General features: G+C 41.2%; 1 protein-coding gene across 1 annotated transcript in view; it reads left to right on the forward strand.

Annotated features, from left to right (window-relative positions):
* LOC136874446 (fat-like cadherin-related tumor suppressor homolog) overlaps positions 1 to 26,645 on the forward strand; it is a 671,031-nt gene that overhangs the window by 242,332 nt on the left and 402,054 nt on the right. The window lies entirely within an intron of this gene.

A 26,645-nucleotide genomic window follows, 5' to 3' on the forward strand; every position in this document is an offset into this window, starting at 1 on the left:
TATATACATGTTGATAGGTTTGACAGCAAGTCCTGCCGCCGCTGCCGATACCCAAGGGGAGATCGCCCGGACCCCCCAAGTACCCTCAGATACACCTCTCCCACTATTATGAGAGGGGTAGTCGTGGTGATGGTCGCCGCAGATGAGATGTATGTGCGCAGTCTCCAGATGAGTTGGCGGTAGGGTCACCGCACTTCAGCCTTCGCCGGGAAGATGGACTCCGGCGCGCCGTTCAGAAGGAGGCCTTGCCAGAGCAAAGTGGGCCCTTTCTTCTCTCTTGTGTCCCTCACCAGATGTTACAGTACGCCGGCAGACAGCTAAGAGGGCACTGAAACAGTAAGATCTAAGCGACAGAGAACTGTTGTTGCTTGAGATAGGAGAGTACGATCTTTATTGGTGATGCAGAGGGGCGGGCGGCGTGGAAAGTGCTTGAGTGCCAATAGTGCGTGGATGCAGGAGACGGGGGCTTGGGGATTGACACCAGGCAAAATAGAGGGGAAGATTGTACATACAGATCATATACTAAATTTAATAACATAATCGGGGCAGAAGGCCTCGAATTACAATCAAAAAATAACCTAACTCCTGCTAAATTTAGCGGCTAACGAAAATAGCAAATCAGTTATACAGGTTTCAACTGGGAGAGGTGGACTCTAAAAATCCTCTCTGTGGCTGGATTTCTTACTAATAAGGTAACTGGGCCGATGACCTTCGATGTTAGGCCCCTTTAAACAACAAGCAAGCAAGCAATAAGGTAACTGGTGTCAAAAAATCTCAAATGTCGCACGGCCCATAGAATCTGGGGGCAAGCTTGCCCGCAGGAATAAAATTCCTAACCATGACTTGATCTCCAACTTTTAAATTGGTGGGCCTCCGTCCATGAACATAACTTTCCCTAACCTTTTCATGAGAAACCTTCAGGTTGTGCTTAGCTTTCGTCCACAGATCCCTAATATTATCGGGATCTATTTTCTCTGGTAAAATATCATTAAGTGACCAAAGGTTAGAGAGCGGCGTGTTACGAACAAATTTAAACATCAGAGAAGCTGGATTGAACTTGTGAGACTCATGAACCGCTGAATTTAAAGCAAAGGCCAGCCAATGCAGGGACGTATCCCACCTGGAATGATCTTCATGATGAAACGAAATTAGAGCAGATCTAAGATTACGATTGACCCGCTCCGCCAGAGATGGTTGAGGATAATACGTCGAAGTAGTTACATGTGATATAGACAGATCAAAACAGAATTTACGGAAGACGTTGGATGTAAAGGCTTTAGCATTATCAGAAACTATATATTGACAGGGACCAAAAGAAGCAAATTTGGTATTTAAACAAGAAATGGTGGACTGAGCAGTTGTCAGCTTAGTCGGAAATAGCAAGGAAAATCTCATGAAACCATCTACACACACTAGAATGAATTTATTGGCGTTCCCCTTTGATTGGGGGAAGGCTCCGACGTAGTCTATATAGAGACGTTCCATGGGGCGCGACGCTTGATGAGAAGTTAATAGACCAAGCTTAGTGGACAAGGTGGGCTTACTAAGTAAGCAATATTTACAAGCTTTTACCAATTCACAAATTTCGCTGTCCATACCTTTCCAAATGAACATCTCCCGGTTCTTTTCCCGAGTTTTAAAGATGCCTAAATGCCCCCCCTAATGGGGCCTCATGATAATACTTGAAGATCATAGTCACAAGAACAGCTGGAACCACTACTTTCATCTTTTGATCATGCCTCGACGGGCAACACAAAACCCTATTCCCCAACCCATAAGGGACAACATGTTCCCCAGAAGAAAGGGTTTCAATAATAGGGGCCAGCACCGGATCTTGACGTTGATATTTTTCAATATCCCTAAACAACATGGGGGCATCGGTTATAATGGCATTAATATCCGAAGGAATGGGCGTGGGGAGAGAAGAACTATCTTTCTGTTCGGTGGTCTCCACATCATGAGAAAAGATGGGGCTTAGTCCATCCGCAACAACATTTTCAGATACTCTGATATGTCTCACATCAAACTGGAAGACAGAAATCATGATGGCCCAACGGGCTATACGATCAGTACGACGCGGCCTAGCTAATACCCAACTTAAGGCTTGGTTATCTGTTTCTAGGTCGAACTTGACATGTTCCAGATAGAGTCGTAACTTCTCTAGTGCAAATAAAATAGCTAAACCGTCAAGTTCGTAGATGGACTATTTGGCCTCTCGGGCCGATAATGTCCTAGACGCATAAGCGATGGGTCACCTTCCGAGTTCAGTGTCCTGAAGAGGCACCGCAGCCACCGCCGATGACAAGGCGTCGGTTCGAATGATGAATTTCTTCGAGAAATCAGGCATAGCAAGGACAGGGGCATTGCAAAGAGCTAATTTCAGGCCTTGAAAAGCGGCTTGTTGAGAAGGTCCCCACTCGAGTTTGAAGCCTTTCCTACGATGTAAGTTCATGGTCGCCGCTCTGTTAGCGAAGTTAGGAATACATTTCCTGAAGAAATTCACCATGCCGATGAATCTGGCAATACCTTTGATGTTCTTAGGGGGTTTGAAATCACGGATGGCCTGTGTTCTAGAATGATCAATAGAAACCCCATCGGGCGACACAATATGCCCTAGGAATGACATGGAAGGTTTAGCAAAAGCTACCTTAGATAACTTCACAGTCTATAACTTGAAACAGGGGTATCTAGTACCAACCTATAGAGCCTTTTTGAAAAAGAACGGGATAAGTAAACGGCCCGAAATACAAACAGAATGGAGGCGAACACTGCGCTCCAGATCATGAAATATTAAAACCTATAGGGCTCTCGGCCGATGAAGCAGGGACTTTTCCCAAACTACTGAGGTGGCTCGCATGGAAATCACTTTAACACCTTACAGGAAGAAAACCGTTAAGAAACGAAGTCAGCTCAAACCAAGATCAAGGGGAGCTCGAGGGGGTAAATCACTCTCTATCCCGGCTTTACAAATAAAGATTTTATGAAGTTTTTACATTAGTAGAAATAAAGGTTACATTTTAGAAAAGTAGATTACATAGTTAAAGAGTCAGACCTTCCCCTCGGAATAATCTGAGGCTACAGCAAGAAAGATGGAATTATGTGGCCATTACCTTGTAGATATTCTAGTTGCCGATGAAAGAGGCCGCCCGTCTCCTGCTTAAACACACACACACACTCAGATAGACGACGATCAACTGGCCAAGAAACGTTAAAAGCCGCAGTTTATAAACCCTCAGGGAAGGTTCAAGATCATTCAAGATTGATCAAGACACACCCTCTTAATTTTATTGGTTAAGTTCAGAAGTAACACTCAAAATCGAACAAGAAGCCTGTGATAGGTTGAAAATTAATTACAGAAATTTTTCATCGGCCAGATTCAAAACTGGCGGAAAGAAAAAGGAAGTCTTGCCAACCCAAAAATAAATGAACATAGATCAGTTATGGACAACCTAGAAATACAAAACTTCTTTACATTATAAGTTCTTACACCTTGCACCAGGGTGCATGATCATAAATTTTTGGCAGTGGCATCTGTAGAAAAATGTCCAAACTTCTTGATGTATATCAAAACAAAACCAGAAGAAATTCAGTCAGTTTAGGAAACTTCACAACAAAACAATTACTTAATTTTTCAGTGGTGACTGGTGACATCTTCTGATTAAAGTTCTAAGTTCTTGTTGTAGTAGTTTCCACTTTTGTTCGATAGAGGAGTTCATTAAGGCGCTTATTTTAAATGCGCGGCGTTGAGGTGTACCTCCCAGTACAATTATTATTATTATTATTATTATTATTATTATTATTATTATTATTATTATTATTATTATTATTATTACCCTTGTGCGTCTTAATTAAGGTGCTGATAAAGCCTACACGTGGTTCCCTACTTTACAAATGAGAAGTAATTTCCTTCACTACGTTCTTACGACAGATGCTCACTTCTTCCAGTTACTCTGTTTTTCCTGTTACACGTGTGGGTGAAGATTTGCAGTGTGTTTGTTGAGACAGTTATTGGCTGTTCCACGTCGTGATGGGGCTTGCAGCTAATGAAGGCTCCTAACGCGCAGCACAGACACGCTTTACGATTATATGCGAGACCTAATTCTTGTTGTACACCTTACCTCAAGCACTAAATTAAATTCATCACGTCTTACGAGAAATAAAGTGAAGTTTCTATCTAACATACGATATTGTTACTTACTGAGTTTGTCAAGCGAAGAATGAAAACGTGTGAGGGAACTATATACAACACTGTTTCGCTACTGGCCTGTCTCCTATTTCTTGTTGAGTGCTAGAGGGTCCTTAGTAGACTGGCTATATTCTTAAAGGAAAGGTAGAAAGATTACACTAACCAGGCTATTAAAATGAAATTATGGGTCTAGTTATTATTATTATTATGTCCGACTCGTTGGCTGAAAGGTCAGCGTATTGGCCTTCGGTTCAGAGGGTCCCGGGTTCGATTCCCGGCCGGGTCGGGGATTTTAACCTTCATTGGTTAATTCCATTGGCCTGGAGGCTGGGTGTTTGTGCTGTCCCCAACATCCCTGCAACTCACACACCACACATAACACTATCCTCCACCACAATAACACGCAGTTACCTACACATGGCAGATGCCGCCCACCCTCATCGGGGGGTTTGTCTTGCAAGGGCTGCACTCGGCTATAAATGTCCCCACGAAATTATTATTATTATTATTATTATTATTATTATTATTATTATTATTATTATTATTATTATTATTATCATTATTACGGAGTTTCCGTGGAACAGAGAGAGGTGAAAGAAGGTGTGAGCTTGAATGGGTCTATCTACGATATCAAAAATTAAATTAAAACTTTAAATAGAGGTTATATTTCTATTCAAATCTCAAACTTAACAAAACCTTTCACTTAGTGAAATAACAAGGTTACAGGTACAAAGCAATGTAGATACATGAAATTTACAATTTCTGAGCTTCAAGCTTCAAATTACAAGTTTACAACGCCGCAAATGTAGCGTTTAGATCGACAAGGAGAGAAACTCCCAAGACAGAGCACCTTGCTCCAACCGTTACAATTTACAGCCTTCCAGAGGCGCCCCTCAATGTTACAGCAATCTCATAAAAGAGCTTACATGCTCTCCAACTTCAACCTAGAAGGCTGTGCTCCCAGTTTCTTACAGCCTACTCAAGGCATCATTACACAAAAACCTTATACTTCTGGCCTCTAGAGGCCTAACCTGCAATTTACAATTTTTGTACACGAGAGGATATATTACCCAAACTACTGGGCCTTCGTGCAAAAGAAGAACAGGTTACATTACTGGCCCAAACTCAAAGTGTATGGAGGCGTACACTTTCGCTTGAAGAAAACCAAAAATAAAACCCGACTTGGGCTCGCGGCCCGATGAAACAGAGGTTAATCCCAAGCTACTGAGGTGACTAGAAGAAAGGTTAATTAAAGTTTTACAGGAAGAGAAACAGTTACAAAATCTTAGTCACCTCAAGATAAATTGAAGGGGGACTCGAGAGGGAAACGCACTCTCTATCCTCGATTTACAGTTTAAATCTTTGACATTTTACATTATCAGGAAGAAAGTTCACATTTTAGAAAACAGATAGTTACATAGTTGAAGATTAGGACCTTCTCCTCGGTAAAGTTTGCGGAGATAGCTACAGAGATAGAAAACTGGTGGTCATTACCTGGGCTGATGTTCTGGCTGCCGAAGAATGAGGCACCTCGCCTCCTGTCTTAACACACACTCTAAGTAACACGACGATCTATAAGACAAGGTAGCTTGAAAAAGCCGCAGCTTATATACCCGAGGGGAGTGTTCGAGAAGGCTTTCGACTAAATCCGGACACACCCTCACATTTTTATTGACAGAATAAAAAGTTACAAGAAGCCTACTATTGGTTGAAGAATAAATACAGACAATTTCTGATTGGTCAGACTCAAAAGTTGGCGGGATGAGAAGGAAGTGTTGCAAACCTTGACATATTAAAATAAATGAAAGTCAATTTAGTTGAGAAAACATCAAAACTTCTTTAAATCGCTCATTCTTCCACCTTGCACCAGAGTACATGACCTCACTTTTTGTAGAGACAACTGTGGAAAAACGTTCAACCTTCTTGATGTACACCAAAACAAAGAAAAAGAAATCCAGTCAGTTTAGGAAACTTTAAAATAAGAAACTCCTCAGTTATTCAGTAGTGACATCTTCTGGTTCATGGCCCAACTTGTATGTATTAGCAGTTTCACGTTTTGTGCGGTAGATAGAGTTCCTTAAAGCGCTTCTTTTAAATGTGCAGGGTTGAGGTGTACCTCCCGGCAGTACAATAATAATAATAATAATAATAATAATAATAATAATAATAATAATAATAATAATAATAATAATAATAATAATAATAATAATAATAAGTGTAATAATTGGTGCAAGAAGGAAATTTCCCTATGAGTTCGTCATTTGATGTAAAGTGTTTAGCCTGAGATAAACTTTAATTGAAGACCTCCGCGGAATAAGGATTTAACCAACAAATGTTTGAGACATCCGTGGAAATACGGTGTATCATCACGTCTCTGTACTGTGGTGACATCTTATGTCTTATAGTTTAGCTTCAAGCTGCTTTACAGCCAACAGAACTTTGTCCTCCGTGGTGTAAAGATGAAACTTCAATCAAGATGGTGAACAGTGCTTGAGTTGGTTCATGACCAGGTGTAATAGATCATTTAAATAAAGGCCATAGACAAAATCACATATATGTTTTGAAATATGTTCTGGACATTTTATTGTTTTTTTATTACACTAATATTACCTGGCCTAGGAATGGGAAGGAAGCGGACGTGGCCTTAATTAAGGTACAGCCCCAGCATTTGCCTGGTGTGGAAAGGGGAAACCACGGAAAACCATCTTCAGGGCTGCCGACAGTGGGGTTCGAACCCACTATCTCCCGGATGCGAGCTCACAGCTGCACGCTCCTAACCGCACTGCCAACTCGCCCGGTACTGATTAGTTGGTTACATCCATATTCCGGAGGGTTCTTCAGTTAATAAAGTGTGTACATACGCTGTAAAAGGTTGTCTTACGAATTATTTATTCAGCTGTTTATGACCGCCATAGTCCACAGAGAGCTCCTAAATTGTAATCACGCAGGCTGAGTGGATCTCGAACCAGATCCAGGTAAGAATCACTGACCTGGCCGGGAATCGAACCCGGGACGTCCAGGTGAGAGGCAGGCACACTACCCCTACACCACGGTACCGCTCGTAAGTACTAGTCTATTTTAAACATTCACTTAGTGTATAATCCAACCCTATTCAGACCTACCCATGAAACTGAATTTGTAACAAGCATATAATCACCATGAGGCATTAAACTAACAAAGCCTTCCTATGTGAATTCAACAGGACACTTCACTTTCTGACATTCACAGGGGATAAAATCCACCTACAATCACACTTTCGTTTGAAATGACACTAGGAATGACATAGAAGAAGAGCATCCCTGTCGAGAGTTAATTTTGTCAGTCCATATGTATTACAAGAATTTAACTTTCGTAACAGACAGCGAAAATCATTTTAAATAGCAAAATAAAGAAATAAAGAAATAAAGAGAATTGTAACCATAATTGGTTGATTTCGCTGGCACGGGGGCTGGGTGTATGTGTCGTCTTCATCATCATTTCATCCTCATCACGACGCGGAGGTGGCCTACGGGAGTCAAATCAAAAGACCTGCATCTGGCGACCCGAACTTGTCCTCGGACACTCACGGCACTAAAAGACATACGCCATTTCATTGACCGCCTGGAAAATACTGTAAGTACTTTGTACAACTTAACGGTTAAAATTAACACGGAGGCGGCCTCGATTAGGCCCTAAGGATGATTCGGTTTTCTTTTCTATAAATAGACTGCAGGGAGGATTGGGAAGAAGTGATTACTCAGGGAGGATTACCCTGTCCCAATTCTCAGCATGTTACCAGGCAGATGTGGTGATATGTTCAGATAGAGGTGTAATCAGGTAGTAAGGGCGAGGACAAAAGCACATAAACAGAAATAGAAATCTGTCTACTTCGAAAGTCTAGCAGTTTCTAGACAAATGAATTATTTATGTGTACACCGTTGGTGCATTGGGTAGTGATACAAGCTCTCCTCACACGTTATCCTATGTAGCGCTAAATCTGAAGATTTTAATTTTGGTGTCCCTCGATTTAATCAAATGGATCTTGAGGCTTTTCATCACCATATGAGTTTTCACTATAAGATACCAGACAAAACCTTATGGAATGTCTATGTCTCCACCAGATATATTAAACTTATTTGCTATCTACCCCCCATGGCACTATATCTGACGTCATCTACATGTTCCTGGCAAGACCGGCATTTCGTAATAAAGGAGCGTTCCTTATGGGATAACAAACTCGTGTTATTGAATACTCGATTATTAATGCATACTTCTGGATTGTTGAACATGGTCAAAATATTCTTCTGAACTTGCACATCAAAACGTTATTAACTCTGGAGAGATAAGCTTTTTTTCGTAGCATGACTGGATGATCTCACGACTTGCTATTTGTTGGCAGTACTTTCTGGGCTCGAAGCAGCGATAATACATTTTTGGAGAGGAAAGAGACCTCTCATATGGATCGGTGTGTCGATATGAAATCAAACCCTATTTCAGTGTGTATGTATGTGTGTGTATGTGGATCAGTGGTACAGTGTCGGGCTCCGGATCCCAAGACAGCGGGTTCAAACACGGTGATTTTTTGAAGGGCAGACAGAAGTCCATTCGACACTCCACGTCGTACGATGTCTGCATGCAAGTTCTCTGGTAACACATTTGGTGTTTACCCGCAAAATTCATTAAAACTTAGCCTTAGACGCCCAACATGTTTCGGTTTACTCTGCCATATAGTAGGCATAGAGTAAAACAGAACGTCAAAATTGATAAACAAGCAACCAGATGGAGTCAAACTAAAATACTTGCACACGATAGCTGAGGTCATATTATTATTATTATTATTATTATTATTATTATTATTATTATTATTATTATTATTATGTCCGACTCGTTGGCTGAATGGTCAGCGTACTGGCCTTCGGTTCAGAGGGTCCCGGGTTCGATTCCCGGCCGGGTCGGGAATTTTAACCTTCATTGGTTAATTCCAATGGCTTGGGGGCTGGGTGTTTGTGCTGTCCCCAACATCCCTGCAACTCACACACCACACATTACACTATCCTCCGCCACAATAACACGCAGTTACCTACACATGGCAGATGCCGCCCACCCTCATGGGAGGGTCTGCCTTACAAGGGCTGCACTCGGCTAGAAATAGCCACACGAAATTTTATTATTATTATTATTATTATTATTATTATTATTATTATTATTATTATTATTATTATTATTGTTACCGTGTTTTAGCGGTAGGTAGAGGCGTAAGAAGGTGCGGGCGTGAATGGGTTTCAAACTACGGAATCAAAGTTAATGTAAAAGTAATTTAAAATTTAACTAGGTTATATTTTCTTTTCAAAAACAAAGCAATAACAGACATGGCAGGTACAATGTAGCAAAACAAGAGGAGATACAATATTTACAGGTTTTGGGCTTCACGCCCTGACTTCTGCGATCAGCTCAGTTTTACCACAAACACAAGTTTTAACAGAGGGGCAGAAAACCCCATTCATCCCTAGGAGCCCCTGGCTCCGAATTACACAGAAAAGCCTCCACGAGGCATATGACACTCCATTTTCAAAAGAGCGATCCGCTCTTAAAATTTAAGCCTCTCAAAGGCCACACCAAACTCTACCTTCAAGCTGTCCTCTAAGGACGTATTTACAGGGGTAAAATACCCAAACTACGGAGGTCTATTACATGAAAAGAAGGTTGATTACATGACCTCTAAAATAACAATTTGAGAGGAGGCGAACTTGCACTCCTAATACACCTTGTTTTTAAAACCTAATCTGGCTCTGGGCCACTAACGCAAGGGCTAATCCCATACTACAGAGGTGACTTAGAGAAGAACACTTTACATTACATAAACGAAGAATAGTTTGAGAAAATAAGTTCACCTCAAAACAACTGTGAGTGGGAGCTCGAGAGGGTTAGCACTCTCTATCCCAATATGTAGCTTTACAAGAAAAAGATGAAAAGAGTAATTACATTTTAGGAAAAAGGTTACATGATGGAAATGCTTCGAACCCGCCGCGAGTGTTAAACTGCCGACCTAGCAAGAAAAGAAGTTATTAATAGGCCATTACCTGGTGTTGAACGGCTGAAGAAGAAAGAGGCGCTTCCCGCCTCCTGCTATGTACTTAATACACTGAAAGATGGAACAGAAGTGGCCCGGAGACCCCAAAATCAGCAGTTTATATCCTCTCGCGGAAGATTCTAGGCGTTAGGGGAAAGAAAACACCCTCCCACAAAATCTTTATTGGCTAGGGAAAAGAAACCCCTACAAAGAGGAAGAAGAAACACATTATTGGTGGAAAATTAATTAAAGAAATTCGGGATTGGCTAGATCCAAAATAAGGGGAAAAAGAGGGGTATACAGCCAACTTAAACAATGACAGAAAGAAATTTAACAAAGAACAAACTCTTGAAATAAAAATTTCTCCAACAAAATAGTTCTTTGATTTCGCACTAGGTTGCACTATTGTAATTCTTCAGTAGTGTCCTCTAGAAGAGAAAGTTCACACTTCTTACTTCAAGCGAAACAAAAACACATCAAAAGTGACACAGTTCAAAAACTCAAAATTTGCCACGTGGTGACATCTTCTGAGAAAGTAGAGAATTAATAGAATAGATAAAGTTCAACCTTCCTCCAGAAGAGGAGTTTCAACTGGCGCAACTTTTAAATAAACGGTGTAGAGGTGTACCGCCCGGTACAGACCTCCCCCCCCAAAAGTTCCTCCAAGGGGTAACACAGAAGAACATAAGCTTTGTTTCCAAAATAAGGTCCAAGTTTTGATGTTGATATTAAGATTAATTGCGGAAGCATTTATAAGATTTTAGTAATTTGGTTGGTTGCAATTTCAAAATTTTGTTGTTGCAGGTGCAGTAAAGTTTTTCTGTTGTAGTAGTTGAATTTCTGAAGATAAATCTTTAATGCTTAAAAGTGAAGAAAAGTTTTGCAATGTCCACCAAATATTGTTGTTGAATTCCCAAATGTAGTTATCTCTTATAGTAACTGTCCATGTAGTTGATGTAGATTGAGTCGGATGGCCAGACCGGCCGTTGCAGCTTGCGTCCAACGGAGGCCGCTCGGACCCCTTAAGTACCCTGAGATACCGCTCGCCCGCACTATGAGGGGAGCAGAGGTGTTGAAGTACGCCGCGCCCGCGGTGAACAGATACAGGCTGCGGGCATGTAGCAGGACGTGCGCCGCACATCAGCCTTGGCCGGGGGGAGAGCTCCGGCTCGCCGTGCACATGTCGTCCTCGCTGGAGAGGAGGGGGCCCATCCCCCTCCCCAGTCGCTGCACGGTGCTGCGCGGCTGCGGGGGCGCTGAAACATTAAAGCTAGGCGGCAGAATTGTGTTGGACAATCATTTTCTTTGAGGGTACAGGCTTGTGGAGAGGTTGAGGGGCCAGCGGCGTGTAGATATCCATGGCATTTACTATTATGAAGCCACAGTGTAAGGTGGAGCAGGAGACGGGAGCGTGGTAATGGCCGTGGCAAGAACAGGATGGCAGTTTAACGGGTCGGGGCAGGTTTTACACAAGGCTTACATCTAAAACCAAAATATTACAGAAGGGGCAGAATGCCTTAAAAGTGAAACTCAAAAAAATATAACCTTCATATCCTTTCAAAATAATATGAAGCAAGTTAACACAGAAATTACACCGGTTTCACCTGGGACAGGTGAACTCTAAATATCCTCTCGGTGGCTGGATTACTTAGCAATAAGGTAACTGGCGTAAGAAAATCGAGAATGATACAAGGCCCATGAAATCTGGGGGCAAGCTTGCCCGCGGGAACAAAATTTTTGACCATAACCTGGTCACCTACCTTCAAGGTGGTGGGTCTCCGTCCACGATCATACCTTTCCCTAACCTTTTCATGAGATACTTTAAGATTAGCTTTAGCCTTCTTCCAAAGATCTTTAATGTTGTCCGGATCTATTGTCTCGGGCAGAATGTCATTCAGAGACCAGAGGTTAGAGAGCGGCGTGTTGGGAACGAACTTAAACATCAAAGAAGCTGGAGTAAATTTGTGAGATTCATGAACCGCCGAATTCAAAGCAAAAGCTAACCAATGCAGGGACGTGTCCCACCTAGAATGATCTTCATGATGATAGGCAATAAGTGCGGACCTGAGATTACGGTTAACCCGTTCAGCCAGAGATGGTTGAGGGTAATAAGCAGATGTAGTTACATGAGAGATGGACAAGTCAAAACAGAATTTACGAAACAGATTTGATGTAAAAGCTTTAGCATTATCAGATACAATGTATTGGCACGGACCAAAAGAAGCAAAAATAGAATTAAGGCAAGTAATGGTGGACTGGGCGGTAGCCAGCTTAGTCGGAAATAACCAGGAAAATCTTGTAAAACCATCTACACACACAAAGATGAACTTGTTGGCATTACCCTTTGACTGGGGGAAGGGTCCCACATAATCGATATACAGGCGTTCCATGGGGCGCGACGCTTGATGAGAAGACAAAAGGCCTACTTTAGTGGACATGGTGGGTTTACTGATCAAACAAGATTTACAAGCTTTTACAAGTTCCCGAATTTCACCGTCCATACCTTTCCAGATGAACATTTCACGAATCTTTTCACGAGTTTTAAAGATACCCAGGTGCCCCCCCAATGGGGTCTCATGATAGTATTTGAAGATCATAGGTACAAGAACCGCTGGAACAACAACTTTCATCAACTTATCATGCCTCGAAGGGCAACATAGAAGACCATTCCTCAGAACATAAGGGACAGCATGTTCCCCAGAAGAAAGGGTTTCCATTATCGGAGCCAGCGTCGGATCTTCACGTTGGTATTTCTCAATATCCCTAAAAAGCATGGGAGCATCTGTTAAGATGGCATTAACACCAGATAGTATGGACTCGGAAGGTGATGAACTATCGACCGGTTCGTGGGTCTCTACGTCGTTATGAAACATACGGCTGAGTCCATCGGCAACAACATTTTCAGTACCTCTGATATGCCGTACATCGAATTGGAAGGCAGAAATACGGATGGCCCAACGGGCTATACGACCTGTACGACGCGGCCTACCTAAGACCCAGCTTAAGGCTTGATTATCTGTCTCCAGATCGAATTTGACGTGTTCCAGATAGAGACGGAACTTTTCTAAGGCGAATAAGACTGCCAAACCTTCAAGCTCATATATGGAGTACTTTGCTTCTTGAGCTGACAATGTCCTAGACGCATAGGCGATGGGTCGCCTCCCTAGTTCAGTCTCTTGAAGAAGAACTGCAGCTACTGCTGACGACGATGCGTCGGTTTGGACGATGAATTTCTTCGAGAAATCAGGCATAGCAAGTACAGGGGCATTACAGAGAGCTAATTTCAGATCTTCGAAAGCGGCTTGTTGAGAAGGTCCCCACTCGAATTTGATGCCTTTCCTACGAAGAAGGTTTAAGGGCGCCGCTCTATTAGCAAAATTAGGAATGAACTTCCTGAAGAAATTCACCATGCCAATAAACCTGGCGATACCTTTAATGTCCTTGGGAGGTTTAAAATCACGGATGGCCTGTGTTCTAGAATGATCGACTGCTACACCATCAGGTGACACAATATGCCCTAGGAATGACATAGAGGGCTTAGCAAAGGCAACCTTGGACAACTTAACAGTTAACCCAGCCTTACGAAGGCGATTGAGAACTTCTCGCAAATGATCTAGATGTTCTTCAAAGGTTTCGGAAAATACGACGACATCATCCAAGTAGTGATATAAGTACTCAAATTTGATGTCGGAAAAGACCCTATCTAGTAGCCTAGTGAGCACAGCTGCCCCCGTGGGGAGCCCGAAAGGCACGCGGTTGTATTCATATAAATTCCAGTCCGTGGCAAACGCTGTAAGATGTTTAGACTCTTCGGCAAGGGGAATTTGATTATAGGCCTGATTCAAGTCCAAGATGGTGAAGAACTTGGCCTTACGAAACCATGAAAAGCAAGAATGAAGGTCAGGAAGGGGCACAGATTGCAACACCACCTTCCGATTGAGAGCCCTGTAATCAATGACAGGCCTGAAGCCTCCTTGGGGTTTCGGGACTAGAAAAATAGGCGAAGAATACGCTGACTTAGAGGGCCTAATAATACCATCCTTCAACATCTGATCGATGATTTCTTTCAGAGCCTTCATTTTAGGTGGAGATAGCCTATACGGTGGAAAACGGACAGGAATCGAATCCGTAACCTCAATTTTGTATTCAATAAGGTCAGTAACACCAAGAGTATCAGAGAACACCTCGGGAAACGACTGACACAGTTTGCGAATACTATCAGCCTGCTCCTCAGGTAGATGTCTAAGGTCTAACAACATCTCATCCTGGGTAGGCGAAATAGATGAACATGATACAGAATTACACTTTAACAAGGGAATTCTACAATTGGACGCAAATTTGAATGTGCACGACCTACTCTGGAGATCGAGCACAAGACCAGTGTGAGAAATAAAGTCAGCTCCCAATATAATGGGGCAAGACAATTGCTTGGCCACAAACAATTTAACTTTCCAGGTAAACTTAAAAACATGAATTTTGACCAGTAAGGAACCTAGAATTTCTAATGGAGATGAATTAGCCGAAACGTATTGAACAGGAGAAGAGACATAGTCAGGGAGTTTACAAACAGATTTCAATTTAGAATACCAATCAGCCGAAATAATGGAACAAACACTGCCTGAATCTAAGAGAGCTGTTATAGGCTCGTTATTTAACTCAATCTTAAGAAAAGGAACAGGTGCGGGGGTATCCGCCGCAATCCTAAGACACTCTTTAGGGCATTCAAAAGATGAATTTGAAGGCTGGTCGTTCTCTGCATTTACAACCTGTTTACTAGGGGCTGAGTCTCGGGAAGATGGATTAGTCGGCTCAGCCGACGCCACTAGTCACTTTTTATTATTGGCATAGCTGGAATTTGCACCAGAAGTTGAGCAGGAGGGGGTGCTATTTGAGTTTGGGCAATTCTTGGCGATATGTGAGAAGGCCCCACACTTAAAACAGCCTTGTGATGACCCTGCTCCATTCCTTGTCCCACTTGACTTGATCAGAGGACACTTATTCCGCAGATGTTCAGGCGACCCGCAAGCATAACATTTACGGGGATTGACTGGTCGGCGAGGTGGAGGCCGAGTGTTACTAAAGGAAGGCGGGGGTTCTTTCGCGACACGCAAGGAATCGGCATACCTAACTCCTTCCGCAGAGACGGCTAATGCTTCCAGTTCAGAGAAGGTTTGCGGGCACGCCGCGAAACACAAATATGACCTGTAGGGTGGTGAAATCCCTTCGACAATAGCTTGCACGATCTGATCCTCAGGGAAGTGGAGAGCAAACACCCTAGTATAAAACTTAATATCTTGGATGAAGTCTGCCAGGTTTTCATCCAAGCGCTGTACCCGATAATAGTATTTCTGAATAAGGGAGGACCTGGCCCTAGCCGGGATGAAGTTAGCTAGCAAATGGGCATGGAAATCCTCAATAGAAGATTGCTCGGCAATGGCTCTAACTATTTTGTCGGAGAGAATACCAATAGCATACGGATAGATAATTTGCAAGATTTGACATGGAGACAGAGAAAAAACAAGGGCATGATCCTGAAATTCCACTAGAAATCTTAAAAATGAAATTACGTCACTGGTGGTATTAACAGAAAACTTGGATATACCTCTGAGCAACATTGCCAATGGATGAGGCAAGCTACTAAATCCGGGTGACATAGTAGGTAAAGGTTTCAATGGCAAGGAAGTCAATTCAGAACGGATGTTACTCAATGATGCACGACGTTCAGATTCGTTGTTCGATGGGGCAGAGATAGTTTGAGCAGCAACGGTTATCCTATTGACTTCTCCCTGAGGAGGCTCTTCCTCGTTACCTACATTCACCGTGGCGGGTTGATCAGTTTTGGGAGGAGCTTCGCCGGTTAGCAATTGAGTGACCTTATTAGACAATTCAGAAATAGTTTCAAGGAGCGTATTAGCGTCCTTCCTCTGAACGTCATTCACCTTTAGAGACAACAGATCATTAACTCTATTTGCAAAGTGATACAGCCTGCCTTGCACACGCTTAATTTGATTAGGAGACGGATCGTTTTCATCAAAAAAGCTGACTACAGATGCTAGCCCAGTAATATTCTCGACGATCGTGGAAAGAGAGTCATCAATTTCTTTCTCTCCCAAATTGGGGATGGAAATGGGCAAATCAAGGGACTCTCTAAGCTTGTTGGTGTCGATTGCAACCGTGCCTCCAGATTGCACATTTCTGATAGTTAACTCGTATATCAACTCCTCTTTGCGCAAATAGTTAAGGAGGAGAACATCGCGAGGGCCGGGCATGATGACAGAACAATTTTGAAAAACTCAAAAATTCCAGCAACTGAGACAATTGTTAGAGTTCGAATCAAAGCAATGTTTAGCCGTCAAAAGGGGCTAAATTGAGACCCATTCAACCACGCTCTGCTACCACTTGTTACCGTGTTTTAGCGGTAGGTAGAGGCGTAAGAAGGTGCGGGCGTGAATGGGTTTCAAACTACGGAATCAAAGTTAATGTAAAAGTAATTTAAAATTTAACTAGGTTATATTTTCTTTTCAAAAACAAAGCAATAACAGACATGGCAGGTACAATGTAGCAAAACAAGAGGAGATACAATATTTACAGGTTTTGGGCTTCACGCCCTGACTTCTGCGATCAGCTCAGTTTTACCACAAACACAAGTTTTAACAGAGGGGCAGAAAACCCCATTCATCCCTAGGAGCCCCTGGCTCCGAATTACACAGAAAAGCCTCCACGAGGCATATGACACTCCATTTTCAAAAGAGCGATCCGCTCTTAAAATTTAAGCCTCTCAAAGGCCACACCAAACTCTACCTTCAAGCTGTCCTCTAAGGACGTATTTACAGGGGTAAAATACCCAAACTACGGAGGTCTATTACATGAAAAGAAGGTTGATTACATGACCTCTAAAATAACAATTTGAGAGGAGGCGAACTTGCACTCCTAATACACCTTGTTTTTAAAACCTAATCTGGCTCTGGGCCACTAACGCAAGGGCTAATCCCATACTACAGAGGTGACTTAGAGAAGAACACTTTACATTACATAAACGAAGAATAGTTTGAGAAAATAAGTTCACCTCAAAACAACTGTGAGTGGGAGCTCGAGAGGGTTAGCACTCTCTATCCCAATATGTAGCTTTACAAGAAAAAGATGAAAAGAGTAATTACATTTTAGGAAAAAGGTTACATGATGGAAATGCTTCGAACCCGCCGCGAGTGTTAAACTGCCGACCTAGCAAGAAAAGAAGTTATTAATAGGCCATTACCTGGTGTTGAACGGCTGAAGAAGAAAGAGGCGCTTCCCGCCTCCTGCTATGTACTTAATACACTGAAAGATGGAACAGAAGTGGCCCGGAGACCCCAAAATCAGCAGTTTATATCCTCTCGCGGAAGATTCTAGGCGTTAGGGGAAAGAAAACACCCTCCCACAAAATCTTTATTGGCTAGGGAAAAGAAACCCCTACAAAGAGGAAGAAGAAACACATTATTGGTGGAAAATTAATTAAAGAAATTCGGGATTGGCTAGATCCAAAATAAGGGGAAAAAGAGGGGTATACAGCCAACTTAAACAATGACAGAAAGAAATTTAACAAAGAACAAACTCTTGAAATAAAAATTTCTCCAACAAAATAGTTCTTTGATTTCGCACTAGGTTGCACTATTGTAATTCTTCAGTAGTGTCCTCTAGAAGAGAAAGTTCACACTTCTTACTTCAAGCGAAACAAAAACACATCAAAAGTGACACAGTTCAAAAACTCAAAATTTTCCACGTGGTGACATCTTCTGAGAAAGTAGAGAATTAATAGAATAGATAAAGTTCAACCTTCCTCCAGAAGAGGAGTTTCAACTGGCGCAACTTTTAAATAAACGGTGTAGAGGTGTACCGCCCGGTACAATTATTATTATTATTATTATTATTATTATTATTATTATTATTATTATTATTATTATTATTATTATTATTATTATTATTATTATTATTATTCCAGGAATTTTGTGGAACGCAGACTTGTAAGATGGTGTAAGAAGAAAAGATAAGAGCATAATATAAAACACTAAATTTTGAAATTTTATTTATTTACTTTTTTGACTTTAAATTTTGATAAATAATCTGAGTGAACAACGACAAATAACAGTTAAACGGAATAACGATGAGGTCGTCAGCTCTGAGCACAACAATGACTTAAATGGGGAAGGTTTTCGATACAATAGTATACAAATGAATGAGCACAGTTGCTCTAACGGTACATTATTTTAAAGAGCATATTAATTTTGCTCCACTCACATCGTATAGTACTTTGCTTTAAACGTTAATACAATCCAGCCTCTTCGAGGCACCAATTGTTCTGTCAAATCCCGTAAGACTAACACGCCAAAGAAGAGGCCCAATATTTGAATCTGAATTCTTTCAGAAAATCAGTAATTTCACGGTCTAAATATCATGTTTGGCCTCTCATGTGGGGTAACTTTAGAAAACTATATTTGAGCCTAAGACAATGGTAACACAACAGTCACCCTAAAATCATTAGGGACAACGTTATGCAGGGTCAAGTATGTGACATATTTTAATCAATTCATATCGACTTCTTTATGTGCATTCGAACCCATAATGTATGTATAATTTGAAATTTATGCTCAACATACTGGTACGAGGGGTGTTCATATGAAAAGGTAGGAAATGACAGTGTGGGAATAATCGACGTCTTCACTCAAAAGTAATCACCATAGGCCTGAGCATAACTATCCCACTGTTTCACGAGCAGAAGGATTCCGTGCTCCCAGAATTCCTGTGGCTGTGACAGGAGCCAGTCCTTCAGTTCTTCAGTTCGTCGTGCGAGTGGAAACGCTTCCCTATGAGATGTTTTTTAGCGGACCAAACAGATGGAAGTCGCATGATGACATGTCCGGGCTGTAGGGCGGATGCTCAAGCTGCTCCCACTTGAACGTAGCCAGTACACTTTGTGGTGACCTTGGAGACGTGTGGACGAGCGTTATCATGGAGAAGAATCACTCCCTCCGTGAGCAGCCAGGCAGTTTGCTCTTGATGGACTTGCGAAGGCGGCGGAGTGTCTCATAGTACAACTCGCTGTTATTGGTTTTCCCGTGCTCGAGGAATTCGATGAGTGTCAGACTTCGGACGTCGAAAAAGACGGTGAGCATCACTTTGCGTCATGTGAGAGCTCCGCGCAATGCACACCACCACAGCGGACACTACATTCGCTTCCCTAGATGTCGTACTATGTTATCCTGAGGCGACGTATTCACATTTCAACCAGTTTTGTTTTTACGACGTTTCGTACCTTTACATTTGAACACCCCCCATACCATTGCAGTATACTTAGACCAATTAAGGTAGAGGTTTTTCTTTTTCTTTTCTTTTCTTTTGCTTTACGTCGCACCGACACAGATAAGAAAGGCCTAGGAGTGGGAAGGAAGCGGCCGTGGGATTAATTAAGGTACAGCTCCAGCATTTGGCTGGTGTGAAAACGGGAAACCACGGATAACCATTTTCAGGGCTACGGACAATGGGGTCCAACCCATAATCTCCCGGATGCAAGCTCAGAGCTGCGCACCCCTAACCGCACGGCCAACTCGCTCGGTTTAAGGTAGAAATTACATGGTGCATGATATTTTGAATATTACGAAATGTTTTTAAAACATTAGCGTCTTTGGTATCATTGAAAAGAGGAATTCGAATAGGATTCAGCTGTGCCATCATAACTCTTCTCAAACTTCCCAAGTAATAACCAAGTGGGCTGGGATGGAATGATACGTAGTGGTACGGTTCACGCATGCTCGGGCTATATACTGTAATTAGGTGTCTGTCTCGATTGCATTGAATTGACTACCTAATGTCCCTTTCATTTCATCCAAAGTCAGACTTGGGTCACATGACGTCACAAAAATCAGCGGGACAGACCCTCACTCGGCCCATCCGTGATCTTTATTATTTATTTTTATTATTTTAATATAACAAGAGAGATGTAGTTTCGAAGAAACTATGACACTACGCATTCTAATACTTTGATATAATGCTGGTAGCAATCAGTGACACATGTACTTCCCAGCTGAGCCATTAGTAAGCACAGTTTTTCTTGACAGCCTTCTTGAACACACACTGTAGGATGATATAAAACTGATTGTGAAGGTCCACATAAATCCGTCATTGTGTACGCGGAGCCTCTTCAGGTCCCCCATTGGGTTCGTGGTAGGCTAATGATTCGGTTCCTGTTCCCCTTAAGGGAGGTAGGCCTAGGTATTACATTTTTTAAAGAATCGCGAATTTTGTTTCTTCAAGTGTTTTGTGTTTTTTGGTGTGTGTATAATACAACACAATTTTTTTGACCAAAATTGCGTTAAAAAATACCCTAAATTTGCAATTTTCAATACTTCTCCCCCTCAAAAACGCAACACTCCCTCCTGATTTCAAGCAGGTTTTTTCTCTTTCATAAGTCTGTAGGCAGTCGTGCTTTGTGAACATATCTAATTTTAAAGGCAACTTCTTGTTACACCTTTGACATTACTGATTATGCCTACACATCACTTTCTGCGGATAAAATGGTTTATTTTTTTCTCTTTTGCGAATCTAGTGGTTATATCATTGTGCAATTGTACTAAGAACGTCCGCCTTCTTGGCTAAATGGTCAGCGTCTCCGCCTTCGGTTCAGAGGATCTCGGGTTCGATTCTCGACTGGGTCGGGGATTTACACTATGTCTGGTTAACTCATCTGACTTGGGGACTGGTTGATTGTGTTCATATTAATATACTTATTCTGTATGCAACGTATCACCACAGAAACACACAACAGTGAACACATTCCTCCACATAGAGTTGGCGTCAGGAAGAGCATCTGGTCGTAAAATGTCGGCAAATTCACATAATTTTCCGACCTCAAAAAATTTTGAAAAAGTTCAGGAAGGACAAATTGTCCCCAAAACAATACAAACAAACTACATGTCACAACAATTATAGTACAGTTTCTTGCATAGTATGCCTACTACGAATAATCGAAAGTTTTGTATGCCTCCCAATAGTCCCTCTTTCCTTCCTTGTTCAATATCATCCTGCTTTACGTGACTACATTACGTGTTCCATCTCTTACAATAGTATCAGAGGAAAATATTAGTGAATCTTCGACCCGCTGCATTTAAGCACCTGTCAATATTGATCAACTGTGCCTAAATTCGATTCAAGAATATTTTTGTTCTTGTTCGCCATTCTCCTAGCCAGACTGCAAAGAAAATATAGGATTACAAATATATAAAAGGTTCCCCCTTTTAATCTACCGTGCACACGGTGACATATTTGAATGGAGAGTTACACAAGGCGCGAGTAATTTTCCCTCGTGTGTTTTTTTCCTTTCATTTTAGATACTATGTCAGCTGTATGATGGAGTTCAGCTTGGTCACTCCTGCTATACGTGACTACATTACGCGTTCCATCTCTCACAAATAAAAGTTTTTATGCATAACTCTGTCGTAAAGGAATTGACTTTTCCAGCCACTGGGGAAATCTATTACAAGGGGGAGGTTTTGACAGGCAGCATGTGGCTCCCATATCTCTGACTGAAATGATAGGGGCCTGACGTACAGCCATTGACGAACGGTATGGTTCTCAGTTTAACCATGTAAAGAGCGAAGTAGGTACCAGATTCTTCGGAGTATAATATCCAATAACATGGAAAAGAAATAAGTTGACACACAAAGTTATTCTTGTTACCAACTCCTTATCGGCTATCTGCGACAAACAATGCAATTTGTTTAAGTTTACGTATTTGGAACGTTTTCCTGTGGGATTGTCATTTAGATATTCCTGCATTATACCGAGAAGAAATGTATTCAAGATATTTTATACACGAACCTTAAAATGACCTACAAAATGACAAAAGGCTAGGAGTAGGAAGGAAGTGACCGTGGCTTTAATCGTGTGATGTGAAAATGGGAAATCACAGAAAACCATCTTCAGGGTTGCCAACTATTGGGTTCGAGTCCACTATCACCCAAATGTAAGCCGGCAGCTACGGGACTCAAACCGCTCAGCCACTCGCTTGGTTGTGGAACTTTCATACAAACAGGGAATGCCGCATTATTTTTATTATATTTCCATAATACTATATACGGAAACAAACTCTTAAACTTCTTATGATGTGTTGTAAAAATTGCATTTCATTTCAGGATACTACCTTATTTACGATGCATAATTAAACGATCGGTTTATAATCAATTAAAACTGCCTTAAAGATTAACCTGGCACTCATATTATTTTAACCTGTCCTTTAGGGATCCTTTCGTCGGGGTACGTTGAATGTTCTATTTTTTTTTTTTTTTTTTTTTTTTTTTTTTTGTATGGTACTGTATTAGGAATCGTCCTCAAGAAAGCCTACTCGGAATCTCTTTACTTGTATTTCATAGTGTACACCAAACAACTCGGAAATGTGAGGTAGTATTCTACCTTATTCTGCCTTCTCATTACGAGTATGAGTATGTCCGAAGTTGAGCAGTATTTGGTGTTGATATTATTTGGATGAGTAGAGTGCGTAAAATTGGCTGAACGAGAGGAGTGAAGAGACTGACCTCCATAATTGAGGAATGTCTGTTCAAAAGGTGCCGGGATTGTCCGAGGACAAGTTCGGCTCGCCAGATGCAGGTCTTTTGATTTGACTCCCGGAGGCGACCTGCGCTTCTTGATGAGGATGAAATGATTATGAAGGCGACACATACACCCAGCCCCCGTGAAAGCGAAGTAACCAATAAAGGTTAAAATTCCAGACCCCGCCGGGAATCGAACCCGGGACTCCTATGACCAAAGGCCAGCACGCTAACCATTCAGCCATGGAGCCGTACCAAAAGGTGATATTTCTACCTTAAAGGAATTGTGGGAAAAGTGTAAGAAACGTAAAATAAAAGACACATGGAACGTACCCATGCTCAGGTTTGGTACAACATTTAAGGAATTACATCTTTCTGGTCTGGATTGTTCATGGCAATCTATATATATATATAAAATAAGAGTTTTGTCTGTACATTGCTCAGAATTTGAAAAGAATGGTATTTCTGTACCGTTCATGTCCACAGTAACAAGGAAATGCAATTTTTACTTTTCCGTATTGTCTGTCTGTCTGTCTGTCTGTCTGTCTGTCTGTCTGTCTGTCTGTCTGTCTGTCTGTCTGTCTGTCTGTCTGTCTGTCTGTCTGTCTGTCTGTCTGTCTGTCTGTCTGTCTGTCTGTCTGTCTGTCTGTCTGTCTGTCTGTCTGTCTGTCTGTCTGTCTGTCTGTCTGTCTGTCTGTACACGAATCACTAGAAAACGGCTGAAGAGAATTTAATAAAAATCGGTATGCAAAGTCGAGAAATAAGTCGCTACAATCTAAGCTATAAATAATTTTATTCACGCTGATTGAAATGATAGTTTAGGGGAAAGCCTAAAATGCAATTCTCCAAACTTTATGCTATTAGTGGGGATATCTGAATGAAAATTGGTATGCAAAGTCGAGGAATAAGTCGCTACAATCTAGGCTGTAAATAATTTTATTCACACTGAGTAAAATGGTAGTTTAGGGGAAGGCCAAAAATGTTATTCTTAAATATTCACGCTATTAGTGGCCCTATCTCATTGAAAATTTGCATACAAAGTCGGAGTACAAGCCAATAAAATCTAGGCTATACATCATTTTATTCACGCTGAGTGAAATGGTACTTTGGGGGAAGGCCTAAAATTTAATTCTCAAATATTTGTATTATTAGTGGTCTATCGATAAATACTACATAACAAAAGTCATGTAGAATTAAATTTCCGACCATTTATGCCTTATACATTTTTTCCGTACCGGCTATAACACAGATATTCATGAATTCGTATTTTTGTTGCTAAGTCCATATCAACGCCGAGCCACGAGAAAATGGGTTAACATAATTTAATGGAAATCGGTATATAGAGACGGCGAATAAAACACTACAGTCTAAGCTATAAACAATTTTATTCAAACTGGATTAAATTGTAGATTAGGGGGAGGCGCCTAAAATGTAAGTTTTAAATACCTATATTATTGGTCCTATCGAAAAGTACTACATAACAAATGTTACAGAGGATACAGTTTCCGACCATGTATATTCTATTCAGTTTTACCGTACCGGCTATGATAGGAGTGGTATTTCAGAGTCGAAAGAAAACTAAATGTGAAAGCCTACAATATCGAAAGCGCATAACATTGATGAACAATAACATTACATTGACCATCGTTAGTGGCGGTGTTCTTTATCTCTCATGCTGCCTCTCAACTCCGATAGATGGGATTATTGCTGCGTACCGAGTATAATAACCTGACTGATTACTGGCGGAAAATAGCCGGGGAGTTAAAAAATTTCTTCTTTAGTATGCCATTCCTCTGGTTCATATGTTTTCGGATACAGCTGGTACGTAACACACCGGTTCATCACAGTACTCCAGCTGTTCGATCCCCACTCCGACACGCTGTTTTGAATTGGCAGTGTGCATACTTAAGGCAGAGGCTCACTTAGTAGTAGTAGTAGTAGTAGTAGTAGTAGTAGTAGTAGTAGTCCTATGGCCTGGTCTAGAATTACAATTTAGGCCTATTCCAAATTATAGCACCATAATTCACTCAATGACTCGAAATTCAACCCTGAAAAGAGACGTTTCTTAAGCTTCTTCCTCCTCACTTTTATTAAATTCTACATTCATTTTATTCCAAATTAGCAGTGAAGAAGGGGTTTCTCCTCCGGCTTGGAAGAGAAATTTGCCTCCAAGTCAGATAGATTTTTCCGCCGCCAGTGTAGTGAATTGATATTTATCGACTCATCGTGTACTCCTAGGAAATAGATTAGTAAAAGGACATGATTTTTGCCCTAGGAATCTCCATTATTCGACCTCCTCCGAGCCGAAAGGAAGACGAAGGGTGTTCACGGATCACGGCTGTTTGCGGCTTGGTCATCCCAGCTCTGAAACTTTGGGCTGTAATATCGGGAGCTTTGAGAAAATGTGATAAATGTGTGGTTTGTGATTTGATCGAGTATTTCATACGAAAGCATTGTTTTAATTGTGCCATTCCTTCTGATGTCACTGTAATGTTCGTTCATTTCAGTTGGGAAAACCAATAAGACAGTCTTTCTGAGGATGTAAACAAGGCAGGTGGAGAGTGAGTGTCTACCATTACAATGAAAGCTCCCCAACCTTATTGTGACTGATAGTATGCAAGTGAAAATTCCCTAACTCAGTCTTCATTTGAGAAAAGATGTTTGGTGACATCGCCGTCGCGTTTCTAGGGTAACGTTAAGAGCTTTGCAAGTTAATACAATCTTGCTCACAACGTGTACACTGCCTAGCCTAGAATTCTGTATACAATGTAGAATTCCGTAGCGAAGCACGGGTACATCAGCTAGTCGATAATATTTAACTACTGTAATGCAGGAGCACGAAATACTGATTTGTTGTTTGGAAGAGGAAATAGTACCTTTAGAACAGACACTCCTCAATTGCTTTTCAGTTTATCCGGTAATACGACACACACTATATTCCTAACATTCAGATTTGAATATGCACTGTGCTGTTTGAAAAATGTGGTGTTGTATCAGTAAATATTTCGGGATATAAGTTTGGATCGTTAGAAAATGTTTCAGTGGAATTAGTTAAGCCCCAAAATAATTATACAACTATACCCTAAACACGTCTTTGTAATATCATTCCTTTGTTGGAAATTCGTCGGTTAAAATGAAAAAAAAAATGAAAATCAACTGAAAATATGGTCTTGGCGGCCGCATTATAATCCGAAACTGCACTGATTTTCATCTAAATCCTCCAACAATGATCGCTTTCTCTTTTCCAACAGTACTGTAATACTTTGTCTAATATACTGATTAAAGAAATACCTCGATAGGTGTCGCACTCCTTTCTGTTCCTTTGCTTGTACATTGATGTATTACTGTTGCTCGTATTACACTACGGAGCAACTTTATACCACATTCAGTACCCTAGTCAATTAATCGTTATCCCTCTGTTTTCAACATAATGAATTTGAACCCCATCTGAAGGACATGCCATTTCAGTGCCTTTAAATGGGATAAATTCATATATTTATATTTCGGTACCGGTATATTATTATTATTATTATTATTATTATTATTATTATTATTATTATTATGGATCGTCATCATCCCGCTTTGTCTCTATATTTCATCATTTCTGTTTTCGTTTTTCTTTTTTTTTCTTTTTTTTCATTCTTGCTGCAGTATGACACTGCAGTTTACGTATCATTCTCTTCACCCCCTCAAGTGTGGTTTGCTACAAGGAATACTTGTGAAGCCAAGGAATACTTTCTCCCTCCCACCATTCATGGCACTTCCCTTTCTTTTTCTTTTTTTTTTTTTTTATTCCCTCATTTTTGAAACTCTTCCATTGTTCTGCCATGAC

The sequence above is a fragment of the Anabrus simplex genome, chromosome 5 (genome assembly GCF_040414725.1).
Source record: "Anabrus simplex isolate iqAnaSimp1 chromosome 5, ASM4041472v1, whole genome shotgun sequence".
NCBI lineage: Eukaryota > Metazoa > Arthropoda > Insecta > Orthoptera > Tettigoniidae > Anabrus > Anabrus simplex.